The sequence below is a fragment of the Dermochelys coriacea genome, chromosome 22, assembly GCF_009764565.3.
Source record: "Dermochelys coriacea isolate rDerCor1 chromosome 22, rDerCor1.pri.v4, whole genome shotgun sequence".
In the NCBI taxonomy this organism is placed as follows: domain Eukaryota; kingdom Metazoa; phylum Chordata; order Testudines; family Dermochelyidae; genus Dermochelys; species Dermochelys coriacea.
Genome location: NC_050089.1, coordinates 15707041 through 15725943, shown reverse-complemented (window position 1 = coordinate 15725943; position 18903 = coordinate 15707041). Strand labels below are relative to the sequence as shown.

The 18903-nt window shown below is 42.6% G+C and overlaps 2 long non-coding RNA genes across 2 annotated transcripts in view; one reads left to right on the top strand and one right to left on the bottom strand.

The window, feature by feature from the left end:
• The first annotated feature begins 2142 nt into the window (after nt 1–2142).
• Nucleotides 2143–10985, top strand: LOC122457209. The gene is made up of 3 exons (XR_006276643.1): nt 2143–2471; nt 9569–9752; nt 10547–10985. It is a non-coding gene; the product is annotated as an uncharacterized LOC122457209 (long non-coding RNA).
• Nucleotides 8699–18903, bottom strand: part of LOC122457210 — a 28000-nt gene continuing 17795 nt past the window's right edge. The window contains exon 3 of the long non-coding RNA XR_006276644.1: nt 8699–8844. This is a non-coding gene — a long non-coding RNA (uncharacterized LOC122457210). The remainder of the gene's footprint in view (nt 8845–18903) is intronic.

The window sequence follows — 18903 nt, the reverse complement described above, 5'->3', positions numbered from 1 at the left end:
TAGATACAGCTCTCCACTCCACCAATCGCTTGGGAGGTGTAAGCTGGCTGCTATGGATGCGGCATGGGTGGTATCTCCATCGAGTGCCTCCTTCCTAACAGGCACCCAGGATCATGCAGCTTCTCCAGCAGCAGGATTGGCCTGTATCTTCTGCTGAGTGGTTGGTGCTGCTGGTCATAGGGTTCTTACAACTGCTAGTGTCCATGTGTGCCGAGCCCCAAACTCTGAGCACATTTAGATAATCTCATGGTGAAAACACCCAGGTTGAGTCCATGCTAGGGACTCCACTGTTGCTACCAGCAGTGAAGCTGTATTGGTGCTTAATCCTCCTTTTCCTAGTGTAGACAGCCCCCCGCCTCCCTCTGCAGTCTTGAGTAAATCTCTGAACTGCTCTTCCTCAGCTATAAGATGGAGATAATGATATTTTGCCTACCTGGTGAAGGGTGGGTTTCCAAAGAGCCTGGAGCCCTGTGCCCAGAATTAAGGCAGCGAGGCTGCGTGTGAGTGCAGTGGAACAGAGACCCAAATGTTTGTAAAGCTCTTAGATGCTGCTCTGGCTAAATGCTAAGCTTTATTTTTTATTAATTTTATTTTAAAATTTGGAGCTGATGTTTTGAGCATTGGCAGCAAGACACAAAGGTTCAGTGCCGAAGGCTAAGGCTTGGTCTACACACACGTGTTATGCTGGTTTAGCTCCATCTGTCAAGGATACGAAAAAACCCACACCCCTGACTTACATAGTGGTGCCAACAAAAGCCCCATTGTTGACGCAGCCACAAAAAGTGCTTCTGTTGATGTAGCCAATGTTGTTCAGGGAGGAGTTGTTCCTACACCAAAAGAAAAGCTCCTTCTGTCAATATAGGCTGTCTCTACACTGGGGACTAGGCAGTGCAGACATTGCCTAAGGCTCTGATTCAGGAAAGCCTCTGTGTTCAGGAAATATTTAAATCCCATTGACCTAGCGTTAAGCTTGTGTTTAAGTACTTGCCTAACATTAAGCACATGCTCAAATGTTTTCCTGAAAGATGGAGCTGCCAAGCAAAGAAAAGTAAAGACAGGTTTGAAGTGTGAAGTTGAGTGCCAAACTGGAATCCAAACTTTCCCAGCATGGCTGAGTTTGGGTCTGGGTGCAGGTGTCAGACAGATCTCTCTAAATGCTGGGTTCAGCATATCTTGGAGATGTGGGTTCTTGAGCTGTTTTTCTGAGATGGCCTCTCTCCTCTGTGTTTCAGTGATGATGCATCAGATTGGGTTGATGGAGGGAATTTTTGTTTGTTTGTTTGCCTAGTTTCCAGATAGCTGGCAAAGTTTGAACCATTTCTGCATTGTTACTAATTAGAATTACAATTGCCTTTGGAATTTGAATGTGTTTCATGGATGAATTTACAGAACTTCTTACCGAGGTGTGATTATTGCCCAGTTGTTGTGAGACTGTTCCAGCCCAAGATGACATATGGAGCAGCCAGCGTGTCTGCAAATTATGAAATCACAAGTGTTTGAAAATAACTGGCTCCCATGAGCAATGGTGATTCGTGGAATTGGTCAGGTGGCTATAAATAGCTTGTAATTTATATCTGTGTATGTTGTGCATGGCTGTGGAAAGTGAGGACTCTCATAAGGTAATAGAGTAGAGAATGGATTTTTGAATGATACATTCAATGCTGGGTCCAAGTGGACCACTGCACTTAACTTAGGAGATTCAAATAGGTGGATTCAAACTCTGATTCAGCACACAAATCACAAGAGTTTCTTGGTCTCACCTGTTGTCTCATGAATTTCTGACTGCCACTCAATTCAGCCAGCTGGTGTACTGTTAGCCATCCCTCCTTGAATGTGGACTATTGATAAGAGTGGAGTGATGTTGCAGATCAACACTAAGGAGACAGCGTTGGGAAGAACAGAGGATGGTGTGGTCAGGTTTGAGGTGCACTGGCAAAACTCGAGGGGCACGCTTGCACAATGGCCACTTGCAGTATGCATCAGCAACCGCAAGTCTCGAATCCTGGTCCACGGGGCTCTTAGGAATCAGTAAGTTTTGACTTGCCAGCCAGCAAGTTGCAAACAGTCACCAGAACTAAAAGCTCAACTCCGACAGAGGACAACAGTCCTGGGAGCTGAGGGGTGGAACTCTGGAGGTCCTGATTGGTTCCCTGCTTCTATTTAAACCACGCACAGGAAGAGGAAGTTGTCCATGCAACAGAGTTTCCTTTTATTTAGGACTGCTTCCCTTGTGCTACCTGCTCCTATGGCCTGACTCTAATTTCCTGGTATCCTGACCCTGCCTGCCTCCTGACTCTGTTTGCCTTCTGGCCTGTCTTGGACTCTGATCTCCTGGGATGTGACCCGGCCTGGCTCCCGACTCCCGCTCCAACCGCTAGGTCAAAGCGCCAGTGTCCCAGTCATGACAGTGTGATTGCTCTAGCCCTGACATTCATGAGCACGAAACTTTCCAGTTAATGCAACCAGTACAGGTACCTACTGATAACCACGATCCTGATGTAGCACTCATGGGATGCTGAGGGTAGTTTGTCTGTTAACATTCTTACCCCCAAATGGAGTTGGTTGAAATTTTTTATTGAAATGATTTCCCCCACCCACCCACACAAAAATACCACACCCACACAACCCGCCAACCAACCTGACTCTTTCATTAAAACAGTTGGGGAGGGGGGAGAAGGGGTTCACTGGGAAACTGGAAACCCAATTTTCCCCATGGTTTTTAACGACTGCAACCCCATATTTTTTTTCCAGCTTTTGACAATTAAACACCCAAAAATTTCAACCAGAAACTGAAAAAATTCATTTGGGGGCAGATATTTTTCAGTTTTTGGTTGCTGAAAACTGTAAAATGTTTGATTTGGCGGTTTGTTCATCTGTTTTTTGATGCAAAAACAAAACATTTTTGAAGAAAAAAATTAGATAACAAAATTTTCTTTAAAATTTTCATAAGAACAAAACACATTTCCTGACCCTCTTTGGGGACACACACACACCCTCTCCCCTGGTGGAGATTGCTAGTAAGAGGCATTGAAGGAAAGCATCAGCAGTCCCAAGAGGATGGGTGGACTTTACACTTGTACCCTAGAGGAGAATTTCTGAAACAGCTGAGAACAGGGGATCTTCTTAGCACAACCAAGCTGTGGATATGCTTCTTCTGAGGCTACTGCAGCCCATTATAGATGTGTGGCTTCCTGTTGCCTGGAAGTCCATTGTCAGAGCCAATGTGAGGATGGAATAAGGAATTTAACTGCATGGCTCCTCTCTGTGGACCATATTCCACCACTTTAGGTCACACTGAATAGTACCTTACTCCTTGAGCACTCCCACTGAAATCCAGGAAGGAATAAGGTACTACTCAGGATGAGTAAGGATGCCTCATCTGGCCCCATGAGAGTTCTGTGGCTAAATTCCCACTTGCTGCATTGGAACATTCCCCCATGGTGATGATAATTGTGTTCCAGTGGACTATACGTGACAATATACATTATATTTAAGAGATGGCAAAGCAGAGGAGGGAGTGAAAGCTATTCCTCTGAATTTCCCGGCTTCTTTCAGTTTGTCAGCATATTAATGCTGTTTTGACACAGTCTTTTATAGTCCATTTCCACAGAGATTTTTTTAAAAATGATGATATTAAAAGGGAAATAATGTCCCAGCTACCACACCCCCACCCCTCAAGCCCTGCCTCACATCACAGAGAGCTGCTAAGGGGTTCTTTGATATAATACACAGTAATGGCTCTTGAATCAATCCATACCACAAAGTCAATAAGCAGATCTGACCAAATGTATCATATTTGGCTGTGGCATGGCACTCTGACAAGGACAATAAAGATGCAATCTAGGGAATGGAATCCATAGGAAGAAATAAAATAAGTGGGGGAAGTTACAGCTCCTCTTAGGGGGAAGATTTTTTTTCTTCATATGCCGTTTACTTGGGAGTTTAAACTTATTGAAAGAGGGAAATGTGTGAATTCAGTGCTTGTGGATGGTGTGAGATTGTCATGGGCCTTGGGAACTGATTTGCATTTGCACTAAGAAACCTTTGTACTGCTCTGGCAGGTGGCGTCAGAGGATACTGCCCCTTTGCTCTGCTAAAAATGGTGTAAAGGAGCCATTGTGCAAATGAGAATTTGGCCCGGGGTGTCCTCTCTCCATCCAGAGTCTGAGGCAGAAGGTGTGCAGGCTTCCTCCATCTCAGTAGGTATCTAGGCCCCATCCTGAAGCTGACAGAGTGGGGATGAATTCGCTCACCTACTTCCTTCTATTGGTGTCCTGGTTGCCGTGATGTGTATGTTAGACTTGTATGTTAGCTACACAAAGTCATACAATGCTTTGAAAATATTCTGATGTGTGTTTTTAGCTGGAGCGTGACTAGAAAAAGAGGGGACCTGCTCAAAACAGAGACATAATTGTTTTGTTTTGTCTGAAAAATTGTCAAACCAGGAAACTAATCTTGTGTGTGTGTGGTTTTTTTTTAAAAAAGAACTGTTTGATAAATGGCAAATATGTTTTACTAAATATTTTGAAAAATAATGCATTTGTTTTTAAATTTTGGGGGTTTTTTCATATAAAAGAAAACCAGAATTTTCCAGGTATTGATTTTTTCCATTTGGCATTTTTTCCCTTAAAAAAAAAAAGAAACAAAAAAGTTTTCTCCCTTCTCGGGGGCAAAAGGGAGGGTGGGGGAGAGAGGAGGAAAAGAAAAATGAAGGAAAAGGGGGGAAACAAAAAACTTTTTTTTTTTTAATTTTTAGTTTGTTTTTGAGGTCTTTAGCCAAAAAAGAGAATATTTTGAAAAGAGAATTCATGAACATGTTTGAATAAAAAGCCATTTTTCACTGACACTCCTGCCTCCTCTCACCCGCCATTTTTTTTTGACGAAAACAGAGACATTTTAAAAATCCACTTTGTCAGGGAAAAACATTTTCCATTGAAAAAATTTTAATGGAAAACTTTTGACCAGCTTTCCTCATGAGCAATGTGGAGCAGGGAAAGTTTCTCTCTCTGGCGGTGCAGTGTCTAGCACAAAAGGGCCTGATCTTGGCTGGGAACTGCAAATGCTACTGGAATATCATAATAAATTATAATAATGGCATCTAAAAGATCCTAGAAAAAAATCTAGCTGGGGCCAGATTAAGTGCAAGGCATCCACAATCAGCGCCAGCTATTCAGAAGTGCTCAGCACCCAACGTGTACCCCACATGCTCTGCTTTTATGAAATTCTGACCACATATTCCAATGCTGAAGTGGGAGTTGAGCTCTCCTGAAAGTCTGGGCTGAAATCCTGGCCCCAATGAAACTCCCATTGACTTCAGTGGAGCTAGAATTTCACCTCTGGCCTTCAGCGTGGAGAGTTGGGTAGCTTAGACTAAATGCAAAAGATGTAAATGAAGCTCTTGATGTGAGCAAAGCCAAGCGACTGACTTGCAGGAGATGTTTGAAAGAGAGACGTGGAGCAAATAAAAGTAGAAAGAATGTAGCAGGAATGAGACTAGATGGTATAAACGTCCCTGAAAGTGAACTATTTAGTCATTCCAACAGGACTCCAGTGGGCATCCATATGAGTCAGAGACAGGCTGAGGTTGGGAACCTAGCCAGCACATGCAACTGCCCACTCCCCAGCCAGCTGCTGTCCCCCCTCTCCCTCCATCCTCCTCTCCCATTGACTCCTTAATGTGCAGTGGTGGCTGATGCTTTGCTGAGGTAAAGTGATAATTGCCTTTTTATTCATTTTGATAGCATCGTGAAACATTAAAATCTGATTTGGTTGGTCACATGGGAACATCACTCATCGGTGACTCGGTGAGTGAGTGCATGCGGGCGAGTTTTCCCCGCTGCAGGCAGAAGGCATTATTAAAGAAACTAATCATTTTAAAAAATAAATAAGTACAAATAACCTAGTTATCTGGTGAGCCTTAATGGCCTTATTTTTCCATTTTCTGGCATAATGAGAACAGTCTGGGCTGCTTGAATCTGCCTCTCTGAGAGTCTAATTGTTTTTAAATGTCTTTGCTAACCACTTCACATAGAGCCCATAAATCTATTTTCGGGTAACTGAGAGCCACACTTCTGAGCTCCTTTTTATGATGACACATTTGTACGTTAATTAAAACCACGCTTAGGAAGATGCAATCTTTCAGTCTTTAATGTTAGACTGTTTGCTGGGCCGGAGAAGGGTCCGAATGCTGGCTTTCTAGCTGCAGTAGCAGGGGGGACTGGCAATGTACACTATCATGGGCTCCTAACAAGGGGGACGGTCCCAAACAAATGTCAAGGAATTTTTCTTACTATAATGTATCTACCCTTTATTTTGAAGCAGTCTTTTGAGGTTAGGCACTTTCAGCCACTGTATGCACCATTGCAATTTGTTTTCCTTCTAGGTCATTCCTTTATGATGATGATGACAGAGAAGGTTACTTTATTTAATGATGCCCCCCATGGGTTGCAGAGGCTCTTGAACGCTGACATTATTTTCAGAGCTGTCTTTTTTTTCCAATGAGGCAGCCCCTGCAAAGCTATGCTGCCTTGGAACTTTGAAGAGAATAAGAAAAGGAGACTGGGGAAATTAAATCAGATTTTAATCAGCTCTAATTGAGTTATGTAAAACAGAATTAACACAGATGTTAAAGATGGGAAAGAACTAAAGATGTAGCCCATTCCCCTGGACACCACAAGATTATTTCCCTGAAGTCTGCTCTTGAAGACTTTGTCCAGACCAGCTTTGTGACACAAATGACTGTAGCTTCTAACTGGAGCTGGGGAGAAAATTAGGGTGTTTTCTATGGCAATTTCCAAGTTTACAGTGAAAAACCAAAATATGAAGTATTTTGACTCTGAAATTCTGCTGTGGTGCCTCATGGGAACTGTAGTTTGGGATCCTCAAGCTTTCCTTCTCCTCTATAGGTCAGGCTGCATGGTTGGAGTCCATTTCCCAGGATGTACCATGGTCTTCAACTGTGCTGAGGGGAGGAGGTGTATCATGGATGTTGCATGTGGGAGATGTAAACTGACCAGGGAGCATGAGGCATCATGGTATTTCAGAATAAAAATATTTGGGGTTTTAGCTGAAAAAAATGGTTTTTTGGTGTTCTGTTTTCTGGTGAAAAAATTGAATTTTTTTGTGAAATAACACATGCTTTGTGAAAAATTACATTTATACAAAACCCCAATTTTCCACCAAAAGATAGTTTTGACAGAAAAATTTTCAACCAAGCCCTACTTCTAACACTTCTCTTGGGAGATTAGTCTACAATCTCATAGATCTCCACATCAGGAAATGTTTCTGGATAGCCAGTTAAATGCTCCTCCTTCACTTAATTTCTGACCATCAATTTTGGTTGTTTCCCTTCTATCTCTCCAAACATTCTTCTAAAAGTTTACACCCCCTGAAACACGTGTACATCATTATCCTGTCCCTACTACCTTGCCAATCCTTAGGCAAGCTATATAGATTTACTCCTCCCATCAGTCAACCCTTCTGGCCTCTTAATCACTTTTGCTGCTGTTGTCTGAATCCCTTCCAATTTGTCAACACATTTCTGGCATTCTTATTGCTGCAGCAGGAGTTGGGAAATAGTCAGGCTGCTGGCCCATGAGATAGACATGGGATCAAGATCAGGCATATTGTTTGTCATGCACTTGCTAGGGAAGAAGAGCCATACATATCCCCTTGCTAGCCAGCTGGCTGAGCAGACACTTCTCCCAAGTGATTGCCTGGCTGGTGTAAAATGGGAAGCTGGTGACAATGGCAACTGGGAGAGATGGGAAGGGTGGAGAGAGCTGTAGGTTGAGAATGCAGTCCTGCAATGTTACAGAAACTAGTTGTATTGTAATAACCTACCTTGCTTGTCACCATGAAAGGTTTTCCTCCTCCTCCCCCCCCCCCCCCCCCCGCTGGTGATGGCTCATCTTAAGTGATCACTCTCCTTACAGTGTGTATGATAAACCCATTGTTTCATGTTCTCTCTGTGTGTATATCAATCTCCCCTCTGTTTTTTCCACCAAATGCATCCGATGAAGTGAGCTGTAGCTCACAAAAGCTTATGCTCTAATAAATTTGTTAGTCTCTAAGGTGCCACAAGTACTCCTTTTCTAGTTGTATTGTAAGAACACCTGCCCTGAGGCTGTGGAACCCAGCTGGCTTCTGCAGCCTGGAAGATGAGGAAATGACAGGGACAGAGTGTTACCCACAAAGAGAGACGTGGAAAAACATACTAAAAGAGGAAGCCAGCTCTGGGTGCCAGTCTCCAGCTTTTCAGCTCCACAACGGAGAATCTAAGGGAAGAACATATTTATTGTTTAGCTTGTTGGACTGGAGAATGGCCTTTCCACAGTAAGTCTTGAGAGAGTTCAGAGGGTCAGGCCATTGGGGGTAAATACACGGGCTATTCAGAAAAGAATTAGAGGCCACAGATGTTTGGAGAGTTTTTCAGAGAGGAGCCTTGGTAATCTGCATGGTCTATTCTTGTTCCCAGGCTTTCAAGTGTTTCTGTCTTTGTGGATGCAGCAGAAAGTTGATGTACAAAATGTTGTCCCAGAAAGAATATGCACTGTTCACTGGAAGCAACAATCGCTTTCCTAAGATGACTGAGAAAACCTAGCAGGCCAAACTGGCTCAGACTTATGGATAGTTTTAATAGAGGGAAATTGGGGTGAGGTTGGACTGATGAACGCTCCTAGAAGTATAAATGTAGAACTGGGTTAAAAAGAGAATCGGATAAATTCATGGAGGATAGGTCCATCAATGGCTATTAGCTAAGCTGATCACAGACGCAACTCCATGCTCCTCGTGTCCCTAAACCTCTGACTGCCAGAAGCTGGGATTGGATGATGGAATGGATCACTCAATAATTGTTCTATTCAGAATCATCTGGCATCGGCCACTGTCAGAGACAGAATACTGGGCTAGATGGACCACTGCTCTGACCCAGTATGGACGTTCTTATGTTTAATAAGAGACGTGTGCAGAGGTAGAACAAACACCTAAACATCCAACCTCATTTGCCCAACTCCCATTCCTCTCCATAAAGTCCGTCTCTGAGTGACATTCTGCAGTACAGCGTTGTGATCTTTCTCCAGGTCTCTTGCCAGGACTGTCTGGGTACATTTCACGTAATCATTTCCAGTTCAGATGCCTCAGGCATTGGTGCATCTCAGTCCCTCCTGTTCTCTCCTTGTAAAAGGTAACAGTTTAGTCTCCTGAGGGCTGTAATACTTGGTTCTAATTGTCAATTGTTGGGTTTAGTGTGTGGGAGCTGGGTGGCATTGGCGGTCTGTGATACACAGGAAGTCAGATGAGATAATCTGGTGGTCCCTTCTGGCCTTAAACTCTGATTATCTGTCTTCTTACATGAAGCCCATCACCACAGCATCTGACCGTCTCCCAAAATTATAAAGTATGGATATAAAGATATGTTTTTCTCTCTCTTGTTTTTCTTCGCAGTTGTCCAAGACTACTACTCTTTGTGATCTTTGGGAGTGAGTTCCAGAGTCATGGGCCGATTGCTGAAAATCTTCTGTCTCCCGTATGCAGAAGTCTCACACCTAAGGACACCATTATTCCACAGGAACTTCACTGTTGTAGAAGGTTGTGCTCCTGCAGGGTGAAGCAGTTCCCTGGGGTAACTTGAGCCAATTCTATAGAGGCATTTGAAGATGAAGTCCAACACCATCCGAGGAGCCAGGGCAGAGAGCAGAACACAGACAAGGTGATGGGTTGCTATGCTGTGAACCAACCAGAGCTTTCTAAAGGTCAGTGTTCCATACCTAGATACAGTAAGATGTTTTTAAATAGCCATGTTTTATTGCAGGGCTTAAAATACCCACTGGTTACTAGAGCTGAGAAGGAAACAGTTTCCCTGTCTTGTGAGAGTTTTTGAAATTTCAATTTTTTCCCAGTTGAAATTGGCACAAAAAGTCAAAATAAAAAAAAATGTCATGAACCAAGGTTAGTTTTGATATTGACCCTTTAAAAAAAAATTTTCCACTGAAGTTAAATTAAATTTAATGAAGAGTTGTTTTGATACCCCCAAAATAATGTTTTCATTTTAAAAATTTTGAGATTTCTCATTTTGACAATTTTGAAACTTCCCCCTCCCCATAACTTTTTTTGCAATGGGAAATTCATCGAAACAAACCTGGGAATTTTCAGTTTGATGAATCAACATTTTCCAATTAAACAGAATTTTAGATAAAAAAAATTCGTGACCAGCTCTGTTAGTTACTCTCTGGAGCTTCACCAGGAAGTGGAAAAACAAATGGTGTCTACTAGCTACAGATGTAGTTATTTCAAAACATGGTTGGTTAAATCCTGACCCTCTGAAGTCCATGTCTGAGAGCTTATTGTATTCAGTAACATCAGGATTGCAACAGGTGGAGCAAAAATACATTACTCACCTTGCTTTAAACACCTGTGGGTTTTATATGCAGTATCCTGGGTAACTCTTCCTATTAACACCCAGTATAAGTAGAAGGTACCAGGCATTCAGGCCCGTTTCCCCAAAAAAATCTCTGCTGAGAGGATTGCATCAAATGCCATTTCATAGGTATTCAGAAGGAGAGAATAACCCAATTCTTCTCCGGAATCCAGAGGGGCACACGAATTGGGAAGCAGGAAAAGATATTTAAGTCTGTGGTGTGGATTTTCTGAGTTGGATCCTTAGTTGGTGTAGCTCCATTGATTTCCACAGAACTATGCTGAGCCAATGAAGCTCTGCTGATATACACCGGCTGAGAATCTGGCTCTCTGTTGCAGCTCACTCCCACAGCATGTGATGAGATCTACAGTAGCAAAATGCATTCTGCTGTGATGATCCAGAACACTGATGGCTGAAGTGGTACTTGCAGCAGGCAGCAAACGGATGTTTTCAAGGAGGCATGGGCTGAGGAATGCTTTCTATTTCCCATCCTCTCTCTTAGGCTCTCCCAGCTCTGGAAGAGTGAGCAGTTGTTTGAACAGCTCTGGCAACTGTCTGTCCCCATTTAAAAGCCACAGATATATTCTTTAATAAAATTTAGGCTATGTTTTCCCCTGTTAAATTAAATGAAGTCTGGAGTCTGTTGTGAACTTGAACCTTGGGCTGGATTTAAGCTCAAGCAGCATGAAAATAACACATTTTCCAATCTCTACAGTGAAATATTTTTTTCCCTGAGAAGCCGAAACACTAACTCTATCTTTCAGCACAATTTTGATTCAATTGCCCCCTCTGTGAGATGAAGCTAATGCACAGGGATGTAAGTCAGGCACGACTTTCCAACAGATTACTTTTAAGCAGCCCATTATACATTAACCTGTATGACAATATGTTTTAAAGAGAACCTTGTTCATCACCTCAGAAAAGTCAAATTAACATAATTTCTGGAAAAGAACAATGGGGAGAAAAATGTTAGTCATTGTTGATTGAATAGGTAAGTTTCAGTTGCACGATCTGTTGAATATTCATACTATATTGTTTTTGACATTTAAGAACTCAATTATCAGTTGACTAATCAGTCTTTTACAGTACGTTATTTTTGTGATGGAAAATGAAGCACTGATAAGCCCCAAAGGGACTACTATTCAGATAGACTTTTTTTAACACTTTTTTCTTATTAAATGGATGAATTTAGCACTGGTACCAGCAAGTGACTAACAGCCTTGTAGTAGAGTGGGCAGCTTTTAGCAAGCCTCCCCACCGTCCTCACCAAAGCACCTTGTTCCTGGATTAAAACACTCTGGATATTCCAGTTCTGAGCCACTTCAGGTCATGACTAACTCTGTGCTGGTTTTGTAATGTGGGCAGATGTATTGTGGGGAGTGTGACAGGTTGGACCCCCCTTCCGGGGTGCCACCTGATATGCTGGGGTCCCACTGAGCCTGTCTGTCCCACGAGCCTGGGTTCCCCTTACTCTGTGCTGCTGTGACAGGCTCCCAAGCCCACTTCCAGCACACACACACAGGCAGGGACACACCCAGCTGTAGAAATGCAGAGTCAGCTCTGTGTGGGAGGTCTCAGCTTAGGGAATTACCCATCACTCCAGTGCACACACCCTCTGGAGTGTAAACCCAAAATTATATTGTCTTGTGTTGTATAGAGTTCTATACAGTATAAGCTCATGAAATTCACCCCCTCCCTCAATGTGGAGGAAGATATGCACAGCTCCCCCCCCCCAAGTTATTAATTGCACAAACTGGGTTTTAGAGTAAACAAAAAACAAGTTTATTAACTACAAACAGTAAATTTTAAGTGATTATAAGTGGTAGCAAACAGATCAAAGCAGATTAGGTTAGTAAATAAACAAAAATGGCAAACTGAGCATAACACTCTAGATAGGTAGAATATAAATTAGCAAATTCTCACCCTGAGTGATAAACTGGCTGGCAGATTCTTAAGGCACAAGTTGCCTTGACTTTCCCAGGTTTTCATAGACAAGCTAAAGATCCTTCTAGCGTGGCACGATCACTTCCCACAGTTCAGTCCTTGTCCCTCAGGTGTTTCTAGGTGTGGTGTTGCAGGGAGAGTGTGGTACCCTCATGATGTCATTGTCCCCCTTATATATCTTCTTCCCACTTGCTGGAAAGCTCTTTTGCTGTGAGCTGGGTCAAGGATCAAACGGTTCCCATTGTGTAGTGCTATCTCTGAGAGTTTTCTATTGTACACAGTTCCCAGGGTAATCCTTGTGCTTGTGTGCATTTCCTCAACAAGCCATTAACATTGTTTGGCCTTTTTACTGTTGTACCTGAAAGGCTGCTTGTGGGTGTGTTCAACCTCATGACATGTTTCAGTAACACACACATAGCCAAATTTCATAACTTCACATATGACAATAGCACATGTAATCCAACAAGATATGACTGTCTAGCAGATCAAGCCTTTTAGAATGACGCCTCACAAGTCATACTTTGTATAAGGCATATCCTAATTACGTGAGAGTGGTGAATATTGGGGTGTCGGTGTTGTGGGAGATGCTCTGCAATATACTCTGTGTGTATGGGGGACTGTCTACATAGTGAGTTAGTGCATGCCATGGCAAGACAGGATGTGAATTTACAGCACACTAACTCACCTTGTGGACCCTGCTACAGTGCACTAAAACTTCTACAGTGCACTTTGACATACTCCTGTTTCAAACAACCATATTCCAGTGGAGTAGTAGGACAATGAGCTTACTGCTGCTATCTGCTACAGGAAGAATCTCCTTTTGCTCAGATGTTGAGCCTGTGTTTACGGAAGTGGAAGGACCAGGGCTATAGTTCTAGTTCCTCAGCATGGCATGTGTGATTTAGGCTGTCCTCCCACACCACCAATAGGCATTTTGTTGTTGACTTTAATAGGAGCAGGAAAAGGCCCTTTTATCCTGTAATGGATTCTGTTATCTGCAACGCATGGAATCATTATCCTGCTGTCCAAACTCATCTTCACTTGGGTTCCAGAGTGGGCTTTGAACCCAGAACTCCAGAGAGTCGTGCATTTACCCTAATGACCCACTAGCTTCCAATTTGTGCTCTTCAGGCAGATGCAATATGTCACAGAACAAAATATTTCTTTATTGGACCCAGATAGGTGAGTGAAGTGGATCCTCTTGTGCCTGCTGAAGCCAGCAAAAAATCCTCTTCCACTTCATTTGTTTTCCCTTAGCAGGAGCATACACGGTGTGCGGCATCCCTCTTGAATGTTTGCATTTGCCATGATCAAAAGGCAGCGAAAATTGCTTTTCATTGTGACAAATCCCTCACATCTTCACTGGTGCCCCAGAGCTGGGCCCAGTGGTAAAAAATGGAACCGAGGCATTATTTGCAAAGTGTCACTTCTTCTGAGACTCAGCCTTGCACCTTGCTTCTGATTTGTGGCAAACCACTTAGGGAGCTGGGAAGGAACCTATTCAGCCCCCTGAAATATGCCTTTTGCCCAATCTAGACTTTGTGTCTGGAATTGCTATGGGGTAACTCCTCAGAGCTACCTGATTTGTACTACTCCATTTGTGTAACCCACAGCCTGCTTGGAGCAGCAAGGCAGAGCAAATGGGGTCACCTCATTGTATTAAAATTATCTACATTTAGGAAAGGGTGCCTGCCTCTACTCTTTTAGGCACCTGAGTATGCTAATAGCTCTCTCCTTGGGGCTGGTCGAAGAGAAATAATTGGGCGCGTCACTTTCTGCTGATGTACTAAGCTACCTTGGCTAAGATTCTCCGAGACTGCGGACTTCACCATTTACAGTAACTGCCAACCTTAATAACTTCCTGTGATGAAGTTTTACTGTAAACAGCAGAGGTGCGGGTGAGGGGAGTGGGCTGCAAAAGTGGCATATTCCCAGTCTTCTTGACACTACTGACTCTCCTGTCTGCCTCTTGGAAATGACACTTTTGACATTCTCCCCTACCAGGTTCTTTAAATTACTCTGCTTCCTATAGCCCTGGGATTAATAACAATGTCACCTGCTGGTTTTATTTCCCTTTCTCTCTCTCTTGCAGGGAAATTATTCATTATGGACTGTAGCAAGCATTAGCATGCAAAGAACATTTACTACAATGAATGTGTATTCCTGACATTTTCTCCCTGCGCCCCCCTTTCTTTAAAGCAAATGAACAATAAGGTGTTTGGAGGCAGTGAGGAAATGCTGTTTGCTACAGACTGGCAAAGTTGGTGTTACATTTAGCCCCAAATCTGTAGCATGTGCCATGAATAAACTATCATTCAGATTTCAAACAAAGTCTCTTAGTCAGGAAAGCATCTCTATTCAGGAAAGCATTTGAGGACATGCTTAACTTTAAGCATGTGCTTAACTCCCTTTGAAGTCAATAAGGATGCATACTTAAATGTATAGGATTACGTGCTTTCCTGAATTAGGATACTGATGTCTCTCTGTATCTTTTGTTAAAGGAGAAAAGTTCTTTCCAAGAGCAACTTGAGTAACAATGGACCCAGATTAAGCAGGTATAGCTGCGTTGAATTCAGTGGGATTGCATCCATTTACCCCACTAATGAGTGGATTATTGTACCTTACTGGGAAGTTACAGTTAAAATTTAGCATAATCAGTTTGTTTTTCCTAGGTTTATGGGAACATTGTGTTGGGCTCCAATCTGTATGGGGCTCATAAGCTTCCATTTTTTTCTTTGAGATTTGAGTTTGAAATTGAAGCATTGACAATCCAAAGAATTAAAAATCATGAGTTGGGCCCCAAGAATTTTGAGATTGGCTTAAAAATCATGAGATTTTTTTTAAAATTACCAGCTGTTGAGTTCTTTTCTTTGCCTTCTGGTTTCTCAGCCTTTAAAGTACACTTGGTTTGTCTTTTCAGGCTTTTCTTCACAACCATGATGGCTAAAAATGTATTAAAAAAAAAAAGAAAGCTGAGATTCTCTTGTAATCACTTACCTCTGGGAACTGGGAGCTTGGAAAAAAGACATCAAATATTGCAAGACTCACAATAATAGTACAAGTGATGGTGACACTGAAATGGAACAAAGCCAGGAATTTTTTTTTAATTTCAAGCTCTAAATCACACTAAACTGGTCTATGTCCAAAGGATATGAGAATCTCAATGAATCATGACTGCGTTTCCAAACCATTTTTGAAAACAGGAAAGGAAAAAGCCCTGTCTAGGTAGCTATCAAGATGCCAAATGCCCTTTCCTCTTTCCTTCCCATTTTGGAATATATTTTGGAAATTCAGTGATACTCTTTATGTAATTTACCTCTCTCAGTGAATAACTTTGGGACCAAGTTTCTTCTTGATAATTATTTTGACATATTTACTCATAGTTATGTCCATCTCAACAGCATCCATATCAAAATCTTAAACTTTAAAATTAACATTTTGGGATTCTGGGTGTTATGCCTCCTACTGAACATGCTCTTTGACGTATACCCCTCTCTCTGGCTCCTTCACTTTTATTTATATGTAGATCTAAAATTTTACAAGGTGATGAGGGATTTTGGTTGCCTATTGTTTTGAGAACCCAGGTTTGCAAAAGCATTACAAAAATGGATTTTTCATAGGGTGGGTGCTCAGTGTTTTCTGCAAAATCAGATCCTTTTAAAGTGTCTCAAGTTAGGCACCCAAAATCACTTGATGCTTGTAATTTCCTCCTGATGGCTCTGTACTCTAAGCCAAATACCTTTTAGCATTGCTGTAAGCCTAAACCATGGACCCTCCAGGCATTGCTTAAATTCCAACTTCTCTGTCAGGTGACCTGCTAATGACAAACCCAGAAGGCCAGGGCCCGCTTGCTTGTTTTGGTATTGTGAGCTAGGCAGGGGACTGACATTGTCAAGAATCCTGGTGTTCAACCTTGGCCCACGTGCCCTAGAACTAACACACAGTCCCCATGCCCCTTCTGTCCTCACAGCTTCTCTATCAGTGGATAGGTTTGACATGGGGAGATGTCAAATGAAATGGGAAGATGCAATTAGATTCTCCATCACTTTGGCACCTCGTGCCACCATTTACACTAGGGCAAAGCGGGTATGAAATGGTACTAAATCCAACGGGTAAAGGTTTACACTCACTTTGCACTAATGCGAATCACTGCACAAGATACAGGACAATGGGGAGTCTGGCCGATGCTCTAGTTGCTGCTATGGTTAGGGTGAGCCCAAGTGATGCAAACTGGAGTTGGAGCCCTGAACTTGGGATCTGACTTGTGGGGAAGTTTCTTTTGACTCCTACCCAACCCCAGGATGAATGTTAATATCGATGTTTGATCATTACAAGAGCTAATACCTCGTGTTGTTTGAGAAGAATCCTGCCTGAATACAGATTTGCCTAGAGGGCTGGTTCTTTATATGCTTTAGCTCTGCTCTAATGCAAATGAATTCCTTTGCCAGAGGCCTCAGAGAGTATACCCCTTGGCTTGTGGGGAAGCAATGGGAAGGTAGGTAGAAGGACTGGCGAGGGCCGGGAGGACACAAATGCTACTTGGATGAGCTGGTCTTTGAATAACATTTTCATTTTATAGCTCTCAAGTTGATGAAGAAATTTGCTGGTACAATCACATTACTGTTTTTCCGCACTGGCTTAAAGATATAAATGGGGAGGGAGAGATTCAGAAAATTCCTTCTTGGTTTATTTTAATCTATGGAGGGGAAATAAAGCACATTATTTCATCATCTTGGAACATGACAGGTATTAATAACCCTATTAAGAGCAATACTGTTCAGCTGTATTTAAAGAGGCAATGCCCGAATGATTGCTGGGAAGGAGGAAGGCTACTCCCGACTTACAAAGTTAACAAGACGGTGGTTTGTTAAATCTTGTTTTTCTTCTTTTACAAGCTATGCTAGCAGTGTTACAGGTCAGATCAATACAAGTGGAGGCTTCCCCTCCATCACCTTTAAGGAAAGGGTAAAAAGGACATCAGCAAAGTGTTTATTCTTGATTTTTTTTTTAAATAGGAATTTCCCTTTACACTCTCTTTTAACTTAAACCTCTCGGAAATGGAATCTGAAATGTGTTTCTTTAACATGAAGTTTATTCCTCCATCAAACCAGCTGGTTTTGGGCCAGGTGTCTCATGAGTGTTTGGGTGGAAACACGGGTTTGTTGTAATGTTGCTTATGAACACTGCAGCAGCCCATGCATGCAGGTTCTTTATTGTATGGTTGCTCGGGGCACTGCATTTGTGCATAGTGGAAACAGGGAGGAAAGGCAGCTGAATTGTGGTTGGAATGTCCAGGTTTTCCCTTTTTCCCCTTGCCCTGGTGGTAGAGTTGCTTGGTAGCAGTGCAGCTATGTACAAAGGTTTGATATTCAGGGTTGCAGTTGGACATATTGTTTTGTTATTGTAGGGTTGCTATGGTGGGCCCAATATCCTTTTGCTGTGAACTTATTTGTGGATCATGGACATTAGTCTTATGTCTTTAAGAAAAAATAATGTTACAGTTTTTTGGTCTGGGGGAAAACCTCAAGAATGAGAGCTGTCCCTTGTTCTCACGTGAGGATAATGATGTCTAGTGTTACAAATCCTGAATAATTCATCAGTGTAAATATTTTGTGCCCAGAATAAAATGACACCCTCCCTAAAATGAAAACAAACCCAGAAAAATGTTAAAGAATAATTAGATTTCTTGGATCATTGGACAATTTTAGGGATTTGTTTTTAAAGCCTGTGGGACGCATCTTCCTTAGATGAGCTGGGCTGTCCATGTGTGACTCCAGTCAGTGATGCTAAAGATCATACATAGCCCTGCAAGCTGAAAGGGGAATGCACAGTTCTGTGGTGGGCTGGGTGAATCCTACTCCATGCCTAGAAAGCAAGAGTTTAAAACCTTGTCATAAGCTTTGTAAGGCAGCAGGTGTTGCTTATCAAGCTAATTGTAGCAGGCACTCTGATTCCCCAGTGTGAGCACTGGGGAATGTAAAAGCAGCCACACAGAGGCAGATAGGGCCTGGATTTGGGTTGTGAGCTTTTGGTGTTTTGAAGATGAGAGCTGAACTGTTTCCTCCTTTAGGCAGGAGTGTGAGAATGCCAGACTAGGAATCAGGAGCGCTGCATTCTAATCCTCACGGTATCGTGGACCTTGGGCAACTTGTTCCCCTTGTGCCTGTTTTCTCATCTGTACAAGAGGGGATAAAGCCAATGTACCTCCTAAGCAAGATGGTGAGGCGGAAATAATTAGTTTGTGCAGTCCTAGAAGATCCTCAGATGGGAGGTTCTAGAGGAGAGCAAAATGTGGTTATTAAAGGAAACCAGATTCTAAGTTTGAGCACAGAATAATCCTCCCTCTTTCCAGCCTAGAATTCCCCCCCCCCATCCCACCCCGAAAGACCAATTTCTCAAAATTTCTGGAGTCTCAGGCTGGAGTCCCCATTGTCTGCTGGCTAGGGAGATTTAGCAAAGTGAACCAGAGAGCCCTGCTGTTGCAGCTGTCCTTTTCTGCATTGTAGAGCAGGAGCTGTTTTGCCTATCTTTCCCCTACGTGA